The sequence below is a fragment of the Stegostoma tigrinum genome, chromosome 34 (assembly GCF_030684315.1).
Source record: "Stegostoma tigrinum isolate sSteTig4 chromosome 34, sSteTig4.hap1, whole genome shotgun sequence".
Taxonomy (NCBI): Eukaryota; Metazoa; Chordata; class Chondrichthyes; order Orectolobiformes; family Stegostomatidae; genus Stegostoma; species Stegostoma tigrinum.
Window position 1 is genome coordinate 7273175 of NC_081387.1, and position 14562 is coordinate 7287736.

General features: G+C 44.1%; 2 long non-coding RNA genes and 1 other non-coding gene across 3 annotated transcripts in view; 1 reads left to right on the forward strand and 2 right to left on the reverse strand.

The window, feature by feature from the left end:
• LOC132206280 (uncharacterized) lies at positions 1-7931 on the reverse strand. The gene is made up of 3 exons (XR_009442955.1): positions 7732-7931; positions 1456-1528; positions 1-644 (listed from the first exon to the last, which is right to left on the reverse strand). It is a non-coding gene; the product is annotated as an uncharacterized LOC132206280 (long non-coding RNA).
• trnae-cuc (transfer RNA glutamic acid (anticodon CUC)) lies at positions 4855-4926 on the reverse strand. The gene has a single exon. It is a non-coding gene; the product is annotated as a tRNA-Glu (tRNA).
• LOC125446429 (uncharacterized) overlaps positions 7907-14562 on the forward strand; it is a 20292-nt gene continuing 13636 nt past the window's right edge. The window contains exon 1 of the long non-coding RNA XR_007246396.2: positions 7907-8611. This is a non-coding gene — a long non-coding RNA (uncharacterized LOC125446429). The remainder of the gene's footprint in view (positions 8612-14562) is intronic.

The following is a 14562-nucleotide window of genomic DNA, read 5'->3' on the forward strand; positions in this document are numbered from 1 at the left end:
TTTTATTATATCAATCCCATTAAGGTACTGAAGTCGTCGAAAACAATTTTAGCGACGGAGTGAAGAAACAGGGTCTCGCACAACATCGGGCCCACTCTATTCACTTTATAGCCACCATCGAAATTTCAAAATGCAAACAGATGTTCTCTGAATTAAAATCACAAAATGCTGGAGAAACTGAACAACTGTAAGATCGGACAGAACAAGGTGTAGAATTTTCCGTAGACAATTCAGCAATTTCTGAAGTAAAGTCAAGGCCCGAAACGTCAGCTTTCCTCCTCCTCTGATGCTGCTCGGCCGGCTGGCTTCAGGCAGCTCTCCACCTTGTTATCTCACATTTTCCAGCATCTGCAGTTGCTTCTATCTCTGAACAGCAGTAAGATCGGACTCTCTTCCTTTCTCCATGAATTAAGGCGGATGCTCCTTATTTTCTCTAGCATTTTCTGCTTTCATTTCAGTGTTCGTTCTGTTGTAATACTTTGTTTTTCGCAAGATTGTTTACTGTTACTCGCTTTTGTGTTAGCAGCTGAAAATATGCGGAAACGTTTCACACAGGATTGCATGTACTTGAGGAGTCTTTGTTTTCATATCTGTAAACATCATGCATCTGTTTTGCTCAAAGTCAGCAGCTGTTAACCATGGATCTGCAAAGAAAAACAATATCTGCCGTCATTTTCCTTTCGAGAAACATCATTTCGGGCTGGTAATGCTGCTTTTGTGGAGGGAGAAACCGTGTCAGCTTTTCGAGTGGCATGTCGCAGAATTAAGGACAATCCTTTAGGAGTGTAACGACTGGGTGAAGGATATGTTTCCCTAGAGACCTGTGAGACTCGACCCCTGAGATACTTCTGGAAATTAGTGCGAGTGATTCAGTTGCTCACCCATTTTAACACATTCTCTGAGAGCAAATTCTTAGAGAGAGCAGCATTTGTGACACTTTTCCTGACACTCCAGATACCAATTGAACATTCGTTAACTTTGTTTCGGAGTGCAGCGGAATGTGGCATATGGACCAATATTATTTATTTTACAGACCATACTATCTCCGGCGTGAAAAGCCAAACTAAAACTCCCCGCCGGGGACTTCAACTCCGGTGTCTCTCGTGACAGGTGGGGATACTAACCATATGCTCAGTAGGAAGCAACAGCTTGCGTTGTCAGCACTATTTGGAAAATATCTAACAAAGAGTATGCAACTGATGTGGACGGTGCGAACATACGTCCAATCGCGCCTATTCCCTGGTTAACCTGATAAGTTCCACCCTCCACCCACATATCAACCAATACCGCTCACGTTTGGACGTTGAACCGTTCTTCCCGTCATCTCCGCCTCCGCGCTTTCTTCTTTGATCGTGAGCCGAACTATCCCTCTACTGATCCCTTCTCCCGCCTCCAACGCACCCCCTACTCCTGGACACCACCCCAAGTCCACCTACCCTCCCACGAACTCATCACCTGCAACTGCCATCGAGACTTCAATCGCCTCAACCTCTCCACTCCCCTCAGTCAACGGAAAGAACTGTGGATGCTGTAAATCAGGAAAGAAACAAAGTTGCTGGAAAAGAACGTGCAGCCCTCCGCTCCAATCCCAACCTCACCACAAAACACGCGGACCAGGGCGGCACAGTTGAAGCATGGCGCACTGACCTCTGCAGCGCCGAGGCCAGGCGCTAACTCTCCAACACCTCTTCCTATGGGCCCACGATCATCAGCGCATCCTCGACCACCAAACCATCATGTCCCAAACCATCCACAACCTCATCATCTCATGTGACCTCCTACCCACAGCCGCCAACCTCATCCTTCCCCAAACCCGCACCGCCTGCTTCTATCTCCTTCCCAAAATCCACCAAATTGACTGCCATGTTTGACCCATTGTCCCCACCTGCCTCTGCCCCACCGAACTTATCTCCACCTATCTCAACTCCATTTCCTTCCCGTTGGTCCAGGAACACACCACCTACGTCCGTGACATCACCCACGCTCCTCCAAAACTTCCAATTCCCGGTCCCCAACACTTCATCTTTACCCTGGATGTCCAGTTCCTATATACCTGCATTCCTCACACAGATGGCCTAAAGTCCCTCTGCTTTTTCCTATTCCACAGGCCCGACCATTCCCCCTCCACTGACACCCTCATCCGCTTAGCTGAACTCGTCCTCACCATCAACAAATTCTCTTTAAAATCCCACCCCAACTTTCTACACACAAAGCCGGGTGGCCAGGAGTACCCATATGCGATGCAGCTATGCCTGCCTCTTTGTAGGTTACGTGAAACCATTACAACACCCCCCTCCCATTTTTCAGTCTACATGTCCATCTTGGGCATTCTGCAGTGCCACAATCATGCCATCCAATGCTTGCAGGAACAGCATGTCATATTCGTCCGTAGTTACAGTGGCCCTGAACCCCACCTCTTCCTGATTTCAAGCCCATCAATGCCCACATCTACCAAAAATACACCTCCTCCCACTCACCTTCCTGAAAAGTTGCCATACTCTATTCCCAATTCGTTTGCCTCCAACGCACCTGCTCCTGGGATGAGGCATTCCACTCCTGTACAACTCAGATGTCCTCGTTTTTCAAGGACCACAACTACATCCCCCCACCCCCTACCTCCCGTGGTCGAGAACGCCCTCAACCGTTTCTGCTGCATTTCCCGCAACTCATCCCTCACACCCCTTCCCTGCAACAACAACCGAAACAGAATCACCCTCATCCTCAAGTACTACCACCAACCTCCGGATCCAACGTATCATCCTCCGACACTTCCGTCATCTGCAATCTGACCCCACCACCAAAGACATTCTTTCCTCCCCTGCCTTATCTACTTTCTGGAGGAACCACTGTCACCGGGACTCCCTTGTCTGCTCCACACTCCCCTCCAGCAACCGCAGGAAGCGCTACACCTGCCCCGACACCTCCCCCCTCACCCCCATCCCAGGACCCAAGAAGTCTTTCCACATCAAGCAGATGTTCAGCTGCGCATCTACTAATGTGGTATACTATATCCGCTGTTCCCGTTGTGGCCTCCTCTACATCAGGGAAACCAAGCAGAGGCTTGGGGACTGCTTTGCAGAACAACTACGCTTGGTTCGCAATAAACAACCGCACCTCCCAGTCGCGAACTATTTCAACACCACCTCCTATTCCTCAGACGACATGTCAATCCTAGGCCTCCTGCAGTGCCACTATGATGTGATAGAAAATAAAAACATAGGGGCAGATAAAGGGTTAAATCTTACAGTGACCAGTAGGATGATGTACTGAAATACGGAATGTTACAATAATCAATGAAATGCTGTACCTTAAGAGAATGAGGTGCTTTGGCATAGGTCAAGGGAGTGTAGAACAATGGTAGTATAACTAGGCTAGCTAATAACGGCAGCTTAATTAGGTTAATTAAAGCATGTAACTTAGAACTAGCATGATGTAATGGTGCCTACCCGAGGCAACGACTAGCACGATGTAATGGGGTCAACCGGAGGCGAAGGACCATTGTGGCAGATGTAGTAATAAATAATCACTATCTTATAGATTAAGTTTGGAGTAGAAGAGACTATTTGTGGCAGAAAATAATCATAGTCTAATAAGTTGAGAAATATTTGTGGCAGAGATTATTCAGCCGACGAATAACTTGGAGAGATAACGCTAATTAATACAATTGTTTATGCTGGCAACCTGAGAAAGAGCATGATAACTGAAAATGTAGAAAGGATATCAAGCCTCGAGGATCGGGGGCGATCGGAAAGCCAATTTCTGATTGTCACAGCCTTTGTTTGCAAATAAAGGTTTACTTTCTTGAAGAACTCTTTACGTCTCCTGGTCATTCTCCACGACAGACGCCACCCAAAGGTTGCAGGAACAGCATGTCATATCCTACTTCGAACCCTGCAGCCCGATGTTATGAATGTAGACTTCACAAGCTTCAAAATCTCTCCTCCTCCTACCGCGTCCCGAAGCCAGCCCAGTTTGTCGCCGCCTCCTGCGCTTCCTCCTACCTCAAGCCCCACCCGTCCTCCCTGGACTGACCTATCTCCTCCCTACCTCCCCACCTACACTCACCTTTACTGGTTCCATCCTCTCCACCTATCTTCTCCACTATCCATTTTCTATCCGCCTCCCCCACTCTCCCTATTTAGTTCAGAATCCTTTTCCCCGTCCCTTCCCCCATTTCTAAAGAAGGGTCTCGGCCCGAAATGTCAGCCTTTCTGCTCCTCCGATCCTGCTTGGCCTGCTGTGCTCATCCAGCTCTACACCTTGTTACCTGTTAAGCTCCTGTGTTGATTTTATCCACACCTGAATTCCGGGGAAACATGCATCGGTACTGACATCCGAATCACAACGCGAAACTGAAATAAACCCTAACGCGTTCACATAATTGGCAGCTCTCCACAAACGGTGGAGAAAATTCGCAATAGAAGGAAAAACGTATACAGGCGAGAAATGTGACAGAAGACCAAAGAGTGGGAGAAATGCTCAGCTGGCATGGTTGCATTTGTGGATGGAGAAACCGAGTCAGCTTTTCGAGTGGGATGTGGCAGAAATCTGGAAACTCTTTCCGGAATATAGGAACTTAGAAATCGATATGTTCCCATTCTGATGTGTACGATTTGAAACCCGGAAATGTTTGTTAAAGTGTGTGCTGATGTTTCAGTAACTCGTATTCGATTTTAGCACATTCTCGGATTTGAGAATCAAAATGGACGGCGTGCAGCGTTTTATTTAACTTCCGCCGGACATTCAAATTGCCCTCAGTCATTTGCAAACATTTGTTTCAGAGCGAAACAGAATGCGATAAAGCAAAATAACACCAACGCAGTGACTGATGTCAACTGTTACGTAAAAGTTGACTTCCCTGACCGGGAATCGAACCCGGGCCGCGGCGGTGAGAGCGCCGAATCCTAACCACTAGACCACCAGGGAAAGGCGACAATGATTAACTACAATCGTCATAAATGTTCAGAAATAATTGTGGTGATGTAAACCTTTTCCTATATTGCCGAACAACACAGCAAAGGAGCAGGCCCTACAGCATACCATGCCTGTGCTGGCCATGATACCAATCTAAAATAATCCCATCTTTTCGCTTTTTGTCTCATTATTTCTGAGGGTCAAACATATTTAACAGCTCGGTCCTCTGCTGATCCATTTTAATCAATACCACACCGAGATCGATTGTCCTGCTTTCTGAAGAAGGATCTGTTGGGCAATAACCCGGTGTCGTGTGATTTTTTTACTTTGTCCATTGCAGCCCAAAACCAACGCCTCCAAATCGTCTCTTATTCTAGCAATGTCTTCTTTTTCTTTTTCAGTTTAAGCTCCAACGCCTTTTGAAGGACGTGATTGAATCTATCTTCATTACGCCCTGGCAGTGTAGTCTAGGTCTTAACAACTCTCCACAATTAATAAAATGGTTTTTAACATGTCACAATTTCTCAATTTCGAGAGTGCTCCCAGCCTACACGAGACCGTGAAGTAAGCTGCCTCTTTGCTGGGGAAAGAAAAACCAAAATTCCTTTGCACATCTTATCTGCAAGAACGAGAAAATCATCAGCCATCTGATCGTGGCGAGAGGATTCAAGCATTTCTGTGTTCATGTAGGATTGTTTTAGTTCCAATTTTCTGCAGAACGGAAAGTGGCCCTTCGGCCCATCGTGCTGTCCCTGTCATCAAACATTGATCTACTCTAGTGGTATTTTCCTGCTCTTGACCCCTAGCCTTGCCTGCAATAACGCATTTATTGGTCTTCTAAATATTTGTCACAGGTTGTGCTGGTTCTCAACACAAAACTTCAGGCAGTGAGTTCCAGATATCCAACACACTCTGGGGTGGGGGGGGGGGGGGGGAACCCTTATTTTAATCCCCTTGATACTTCCTGCACTTTACCTTGCTTCAGTGCACCTTTGCTAGTGGCCTGGCTACTAACAGAAAGCATTTCTTCCTTTCAGCCCTATCAACACCCCTCATAACTATGTACCGATCAGATCGGTCACCCTCTCTGCTCTAATGAAAACAATTCAAGCTTATCTGCTTTCTTTTCGGAGCTGAATGCTCCAGCCCAGTCTCGGCAACTGTTTTCTGCACTCTTCCATATGCTATCACATTTTTTCTATTGTGTGGCAATGAGAACTGCGCACAACTTCAGCTGTCACCTACTTATATTACACAGCTCCATCATAACTTTCTTGCTGTTGGATACAATGTCTTGACTTATAAATACAGGTATTTCATATGCCTTCTCAACTACACAAACCACCAGTGCTGTTGTTTTCAAGGAGCTGTAGATATGTACACCAAGATCCCTCTGACACTCTGTAATTTCTAGGGTCCTACCATTCAGCCTGTATTCCCTTGCCATGTCAGACCTTCCAAATGCAGCATCTAATGCTTCTGCAGATTAAATTCATTTCACACTGTTCTGCAATCTCAACACCCACCCCCACATCTGACTACCCAATGTATATCATCCTGCAGCCTAAGTTTTGTCCCCGTCATTATTTAGCACACTGCAAAATTTAATGTCATCTGCAAACTTACTGATTAAGCTTGATTTCATGTTTAGGTCACTTACTATCCAAATGAAAGAGCAAAGATTCAAGCGCAGAACACTTCAGTATACACGGTTCAGGTCTGGTGACCATTCCTCAGACTGGGTCAGCAGACTCGAAACGTTAACTTTGTTTTTACCTTCACAGATAATGCCAGGCCTGCTGAGCTTTTCCAGCAACTTTGTTTTTGTTCCTGATTGACAGCATCCGCAGGTTTTTTTGTGTTTTTTAAAAATACATTTTGATATACACTGGACTCAGGTTTCTGCTCACAAAACAACTTTTGATCATTACACTTTGCTACCTGTCCCTAGCTCGGTTTTAGATCCAATTTGCTAAACTGCTCCCCTCTTATGGATGTTTTCCTTCTTTATTGGTCTGAGTGTGAGGCCCTGTCAAAAGCCTTATGAAGTCCTTATTGACGACATTCAGTATACCATTCTCATAGGCATATCTAGTGAAAACTAAATCAAACTGCCAGACATGATGTCCAATTGACAAAGCCATACCGAAAATCCTTGATTTATTGTTACCTCTCCAAGTGGAGAATACTTTGGCCCTCCCTCAGGTATGTTTCTGATAATTTCCTACAAGGATGTTAATCATTTGTCTACTGTTCACTGGTTTATTCCTACCATCCTTCATGAGGAATGATACCACATTGGTTGTCTGCTGTACATAAAGAGGATTTGAACTTCTCTCCTCTCTGCCTCCCACAGCATCTTGGGACACATTGTATCTGGGCCTGGTGAATTTATCAAACGTTAATGTCACAAAGGACGATAGTATCTGAACCCTCTCAAATGCAATTTGTCCAAATATATCGCAGTCCTCTTCCGAAATTTCTAAACTTATATAGCTCTATTCTATCATTTTCTCTATCATGTATGGGATAGAGGGTATTGTATCGACAGGGACAGAGAGCTGGTGGCAGACAGAAAACAAAGAGTAGGAAGAAATGGATCTTTTCTGAAGGGCAAGCAGTCATGAGTGTGGTTACCACAGGGATCAGTGCGTGGACTCCAGGTATTCAGGATATATAAGTACATATTCAAATGTGAAAAATAAATGTTCTATCACCACATTTGCCAATCATACAAAGCTCGTAAATTATTGTCTGCGTTCCCCATGCCCGCTCTTAGTTTGTGTAATTTTATGATAAATTATAGTTTGTATTTACGTGTATTCCTTATGTTGAATGTTTCAGTTCACGTTCAGTAGTATTGTCCATTTTGCGATTGCAATATCGTCCATAAACACACAAACACGCCTTTGATTGACAGTTCCCTCTCGTCTCCAGGACAACGTTTCCCATCCCCCGGGAGACGTATCCCGTCACACGGGTGGGCGCTGATGTCACTTCCGTTGCCTCCAGCGGCCGCTTCGCCAGCGCGCATTTTTGAACGGCGTTGCTCTAGTAACAGGCCCAAACCGTCCTGGAAAGCGGATCCGATGTTGGTGGCAGTGTCGGAGATCCTCACGGACGAGGCCCCCAGAAGGAGGTGCTGCCTGCCATCCGAGGAATGAACTGGGCACCTCGTCCTGCGTCAGGATCGGTGACGGACGCCCCAGCAATGTCTCCTCGTCCTCCGACTCCAGGCCCAGGCGTGGTGGACTAATTATCCGCGGGGCTATGAGGTCACTGGCTGAGGGCGGTGTTGGCACGAACGGCGAGAAGACATTCAGCCCAACGGGTCCAGCCTGTTGCACCGTTTAGTGGCGTCGTTACTGATCATTGATTCGGCTCCATCCATGAAACCTCCCAGACTCCGACCTGGGGAGGGGGGAAGAGGTGGAGAAAACTGGACTGCGAGTTCCCTGCGGCCTCTTACTCGTGATTCTGCAGAGTTTCCACCACACCACCCCCCGCAAGCATCCGGTGTGCTCCCACCGCTCAGGCTCAGGCACAGGACTACTCCGCCTGCCAGTTAAACAGATTGCATTGAAACCCATGGAGCCCAAAATTCAATGATGAAGCACAGGAGAAAGTAATTTGGCCTTTTATACACGTCTATCCCTTTGAAATTAGTCCCGCGTCTCTGTCCTATCCTCAAAACGTTGTAAGTATCTATCAGCTCCTTTTATTTTAGTCTACCTTTACATTGTTCTTTACCTTTAAAGCTTTGCATGCCATATCATAAGAACGAGTTGCATATAAAGACTGAGATAATGGGAACTGCAGATGCTGGAGATTCCAAGATAATAAAATGTGAGGCTGGATGAACACAGCAGGCCAAGCAGCATCTCAGGAGCACAAAAGCTGATGTTTCGGGCCTAGACTCTTCATCAGCTTTTGTGCTCCTGAGTTGCTGCTTGGCCTGCTGTGTTCATCCAGCTCCACACTTTGTTAACCTGGTTAACTCCATCGGGGATCTGTTGACTTTCAGTGCATATCTGTTTCCACACACTTCTCAGATTTTGCTTTACTTGTCTGGTTTGCCTTCTGACTACCGAGATTTGTCTTTCTGCTTTGTGTGTAATTGCTAATGTGTACTCATTGCAATTTGCCTGCTTATTTGATGTTTAAATTCCATGTGGATTAACGAAATTATTTTGATTTTGGTTTGATTGCAAAAGAAAAGTTATAAAAACTGAAATCTTGTTCATTGCTTTGATGGGGTCATTGTGTAAAATTGTTTATTTTGATTTGTAGATTACTATGGAGATAACGGATAACCTACAAAGGCTACCCACATCAATAGTCACAACAGAGTTATAGACTGGCTGGGCAGTTGTCCACTAGTATAGACACAATGAAATGAATGGTCTGTTTCCATGCTGTAAATTCCTGTGAACACTATGAAGAGAAGTAAATTAGTGCAAAAGCAATGTGGAGGTATTACAGATTTTTTTTAAAAAAGTAGAGTGATTCAGGAAGAAAATCAAAGATATTATTGGCCATGACAGCTGAGAGCAAAACATCTGAGTAAAATAAACTGTAAAACAGAATAAGAGAATCTATATTAGTTATACGGTTGAAAGAATTTACAAGATAAGGAGATATGAATTTGAAGTTCTTGGAATTGAAGGATAGAAAAGTAAATATTGAGATGTTGCCAAACCTGGAGCTAATGTAGAAGTAACATGCAAACAGAAATTTACAGCAATCTCTCTCACACAAACACAGACCCTTTCTTACACACACACGACACAAATATAAATCTGTGGGGTGAATCATTTCATCCAAGATGTTTGTTTAATTTTGCAGATACACTTTATTTTGTTCAAGCAGCACACAATTTGTGCTGACAGTCAGTGTGGCATTTATAAATTCCTGCTTTTGGAATCAAACCAGCCTGATTCCAGGTTAACAAAGTGTGGAGCTGGATGAACACAGCAGGCCAAGCAGCAACTCAGGAGCACAAAAGCTGATGAAGAGTCTAGGCCCGAAACATCAGCTTTTGTGCTCCTGAGATGCTGCTTGGCCTGCTGTGTTCATCCAGCTCCACACTTTGTTATCTTGCATATAAAGACTGCACCCTAAACTATTGTTTGATAATTCCAATTCTCTGTTAATCTCAATTGACTTTGGTAGTGGCGAAGTTGATTCAGGTGATGGATGAAGGTAATCTTTAAGATTTTTTTGCTTTGTTACAAGATTTCTCCCTTCCTTCATTCAGCAGTGAACTGTAAATTTCTGTTTGCATGTTACTTCTACATTAGCTCCAGGTTTGGCAACATCTCAATATTTACTTTTCTATCCTTCAATTCCAAGAACTTCAAATTCATATCTCCTTATCTTGTAAATTCTTTCAACCGTATAACTAATATAGATTCTCTTATTCTGTTTTACAGTTTATTTTACTCAGATGTTTTGCTCTCAGCTGTCATGGCCAATAATATCTTTGATTTTCTTCCTGAATCACTCTACTTTTTTAAAAAAAATCTGTAATACCTCCACATTGCTTTTGCACTAATTTACTTCTCTTCATAGTGTTCACAGGAATTTACAGCATGGAAACAGACCATTCATTTCATTGTGTCTATACTAGTGGACAACTGCCCAGCCAGTCTATAACTCTGTTGTGACTATTGATGTGGGTAGCCTTTGTAGGTTATCCGTTATCTCCATAGTAATCTACAAATCAAAATAAACAATTTTACACAATGACCCCATCAAAGCAATGAACAAGATTTCAGTTTTTATAACTTTTCTTTTGCAATCAAACCAAAATCAAAATAATTTCGTTAATCCACATGGAATTTAAACATCAAATAAGCAGGCAAATTGCAATGAGTACACATTAGCAATTACACACAAAGCAGAAAGACAAATCTCGGTAGTCAGAAGGCAAACCAGACAAGTAAAGCAAAATCTGAGAAGTGTGTGGAAACAGATATGCACTGAAAGTCAACAGATCCCCGATGGAGTTAACGTAGATAAGCTGGGCAGGAAAGTGTGGGAACCTTGCCTTTCTTAGCTGAGACACTGATTATAAGAGTTTAAGCTGGAACTTTCTTATTTTCTAGGTAGGTGGGCACAACTGGCCCATCTAAATGTACACGAGAAGGTGGTGGTTTCCCTCCACATCTGCTACCATTGTCCTTCCTGATGACAAAGGAAGCATATGATGGGTCTAGGCAGCTATAAACTGACAAAGCCCTTGAGACAGAACAATTGTGAAGTCTTAAAGGAGCCATGAAATGTCTTTAGTAAACAGGGCCAAGGAGAATCCCAGGGCTTTTTATGCATATGTTAGAAGAGACAGGGTAGCAAGGGAAAGAGTAGACCCCCTCAATGACAAAGGAGTGAACTTATGCATGAAGCCATACTTAATAAGTACTTTGTATTTGAGTGTGTGAATACTGTAGAAAATGTCAGTAGGTTAAAGGAGGAAGTTTTTGGTATCCTAAATTGCATTAAGGTAGAAAACTCTACAGCGCCAGATGAGATCTATCCCAGGTAACTGTGATAGGCAAGGGAAGAAATAGCTGGGGCATTAGCAGATATCTTCAAAATCTTGTTGACCACAGGTGAGGTTCCAGAGGACTGGAGATTAGTGAATGCTGTCCCCTTGTTTAAGAAAGGAGGTAGGGATAACCCAGAAAATTATAGGCTGGTGAGCCTGACATCTGTGGCAGGGAAGCGCTTGGAGATTCTGAGGACAGGATATATGCACATTTGGAAGAAAATGGACGAGTTAGCGACAGGCAGCATGGTTTTTTATGGGAAATTCATGTCTCACCGACCTGATCAAATTTTTTGAATATGTGACAAAGATCATTGAGGGCCGAGCTGTGGATCTAGTTAATATGGACTTCAGTAAGGTATTTGATAAAGTCACACATGGCAGATTGGTTCAAAAACTAAAATCACGTAGGATTCGGGGTGGGCTGGCTAGATGGATACAAACCTGGTTTGGTCATAGAAGACAAAGGGTAGCGGTGTAAGGGTGTTTTTCAGATTGGGAGATTGGTAACTAGTGGTGTTTCACAAGAATCAGTCTTAGGCCCTCTGTTAGTAGCATAAAAAAATGATCTGGAGGAAAACGTGAGTGGTCTGATTGGTAAGTTTGCAGATGACACCAAGATTGATAGAGTTGCTGATTGTGCTGTCAACTGTGAAAGGATACAACAGGATGTAGATAGATTCGCGACTTCGGCACAGCAATGGCAGGTAGAGATTATCCACATAACTGCAAGGCGATGCATTTTGGAGGATCAAATTTAGGTGTGAACTATACTGTTAGTGGCAGAACCCTTAGGAACTTTAAAATACAGTCTGATCTGGGTGTGCAGGCCCACAGTTCCTTAAAAGTGGCAAAACGGGTGGTCAAAAGTGATTTAAGAAGGCATGTGGCATGTTTGCCTTCATCAGCCAGGGCATGGAGTACAAAAGTTATCTGCAACATGGTTTGCCGTGTAAAACCTTTGGTAGGCCGCGTTTCGAGCATTTGGTCCCTGCGTTACCAGAATGATTTGGAAGCTTTAGAGACAGTACAGAGAAAGTTCACCAGTATGTTGCCTGGTCTCTCGGGCATTGGCAATGAGGAAAGCTTAAAGTTAGGATTGTTTTCACTGGAAGATGGTGGCTCAGGAGACCTGATAGAGGTCTACAGAGTTATGAGACGTGGATAGTCAGAGGCTTTATTAATTTTCCGTTTCAATTACAAGGGGCATAGGTTTAAGATGAAAGGGCAAAAGGTTAAGGGAGACGTGCGAGGGAAGTTTTTCCTACTGAGTGGTAGGAGCCTGGAATGCACTGCCAGAGGAGATGGTGGAAGCAGGCACGTTGGTGCCATTTAAAAGGCATCTGTATAATTACATGAATAAGAAGGGAATAGATGGATACTGATTGAATAAGGACATAAGGTTTGTTTTTAATTTAGTCAGGGCATGGTGATCGGCACAGGCTTGAAGGGCCTGTACTGTGCCAGACTTCTCCTTTGTGTTTTGTTCTTAATGATCTGGACATTGTTCAGTTTTCTTTCTTGGCATCTGGTGCAGGTCATTGTATTTTTCTGATTGCAGGCTCCAAAATACTTGGAATGTTTAATTCTGGCAATTGATGCTGGTAGGGAATCTCCAGGCTTCCATCTGCTGACTTCCCTAACTGTGGCAATGCAGTTGGCCAAGGTAATTACGGAGGCATATGGTATTCTTGCCTTCATTGGCCGGGATATGGAGTACAAGACTTGGCAAACCATGTTGCAGCTATATAAAATCCTTGTTAGGCCACATTTCAGAGTATTGTGTCCAGTTTTGGTTGCCATGCTACCAGAAGGACATGGAAGGTTTGGAAACAATGCAGAGAAGTTGTTGCCCGATCTTGAGGTATCGGTTATGCGGAAAGGTAAAAAAGACGAGGATTGTTTTCACTGGGAAGACGGCAGCTAAGTGGAGACCTGACAGAGATCTACAAAATTTGAGAGGTATGGATAAGGTGGATAGGCAGAGGCTTTTTGCCAGGTTTAAAGATTCACTTACGAAAGAGCACAGGCTGAAGGTGAGAGGGGGAAAGTTTAAGGAGTGGGAAGTTATTCACACAGAAAATGGTCGCAGCTTGGAATGCACTGCCAGAAGAGGTGTTGGAAGTGGGCATGCAGGTGACATTTAGGAGGCTCCTGTATGGCTACATGAATAGATAGGGAACAGAGGGATATGGACTGAATAAGAGCAGAAGGTTTTGTACTAATTACAGCATGATGACCAATACAGGCTTGGAGATCCAAAGGGTCTCTTCCTGTGGTGTACTTCGCTTTTTTTTGTTCTTTTGACTCATACTAGTTTTTATCCCAATGAGATATGACCAAGCCATCCAATCATCAAGTACGATGATGCCTGAATAAGGAGAAATATTAATCCAGTCAGCGCAGGCATTCTCTTGATTCCCCAGAAACTGTTCCGTGCTTTTGGTGGAATTTATTATGATTTGGATTGTTGGTGTTGGTCCTTCTGTGTGAAGTGGTTTCTTTAGGTGGGTAATGGAGTTTGAAGAGGCCTGAGTGTCATTCTGTGTACCAGGGCATTAAACCTAAATCAATTGGTAATGCTGTGGAGCGACTAGTTGGGTTTTGGTGAGGTTATTGAAAAGTGAAGTGGAACAGAGAGCACTTGCAGTAAAGGCCCATGTGTAGTTAGAGGGGTCTCAGCACCAAGTTGTGTATTGGGCATTGACAAATAGAGCATATGTATAATGTAATCATTGAAGGAAGTAATGAGGACACAAGGAAATATTTTGCCGCTCAGCAGGAGGTTGAGGCTAACCGTACTCTGTCTGACAGTGCAATGGAGGCAGGTCCAATCTGGGCACTTGAGTGGTAATTGATATATTTTATAAACAGGAAGATTTTGCAGTATTCTAGGAATAATATATAATCCTGTTTAGTGAATTGCTGCTTCAGAGAGCCACCTCCAGAGAAGAAAGGTTCACTAGCAGTGTTTAGTTGTTTTTATTCTATCACCAACCCTCGATCAGAGGCTAATGGTGCCTTTGGAGGGTTTCACAGTCAGGCTGCATGCATGGGCTTTAACTCTTGTTTAGAGGGTAATGGGTCTGGGGTCGGAGAAG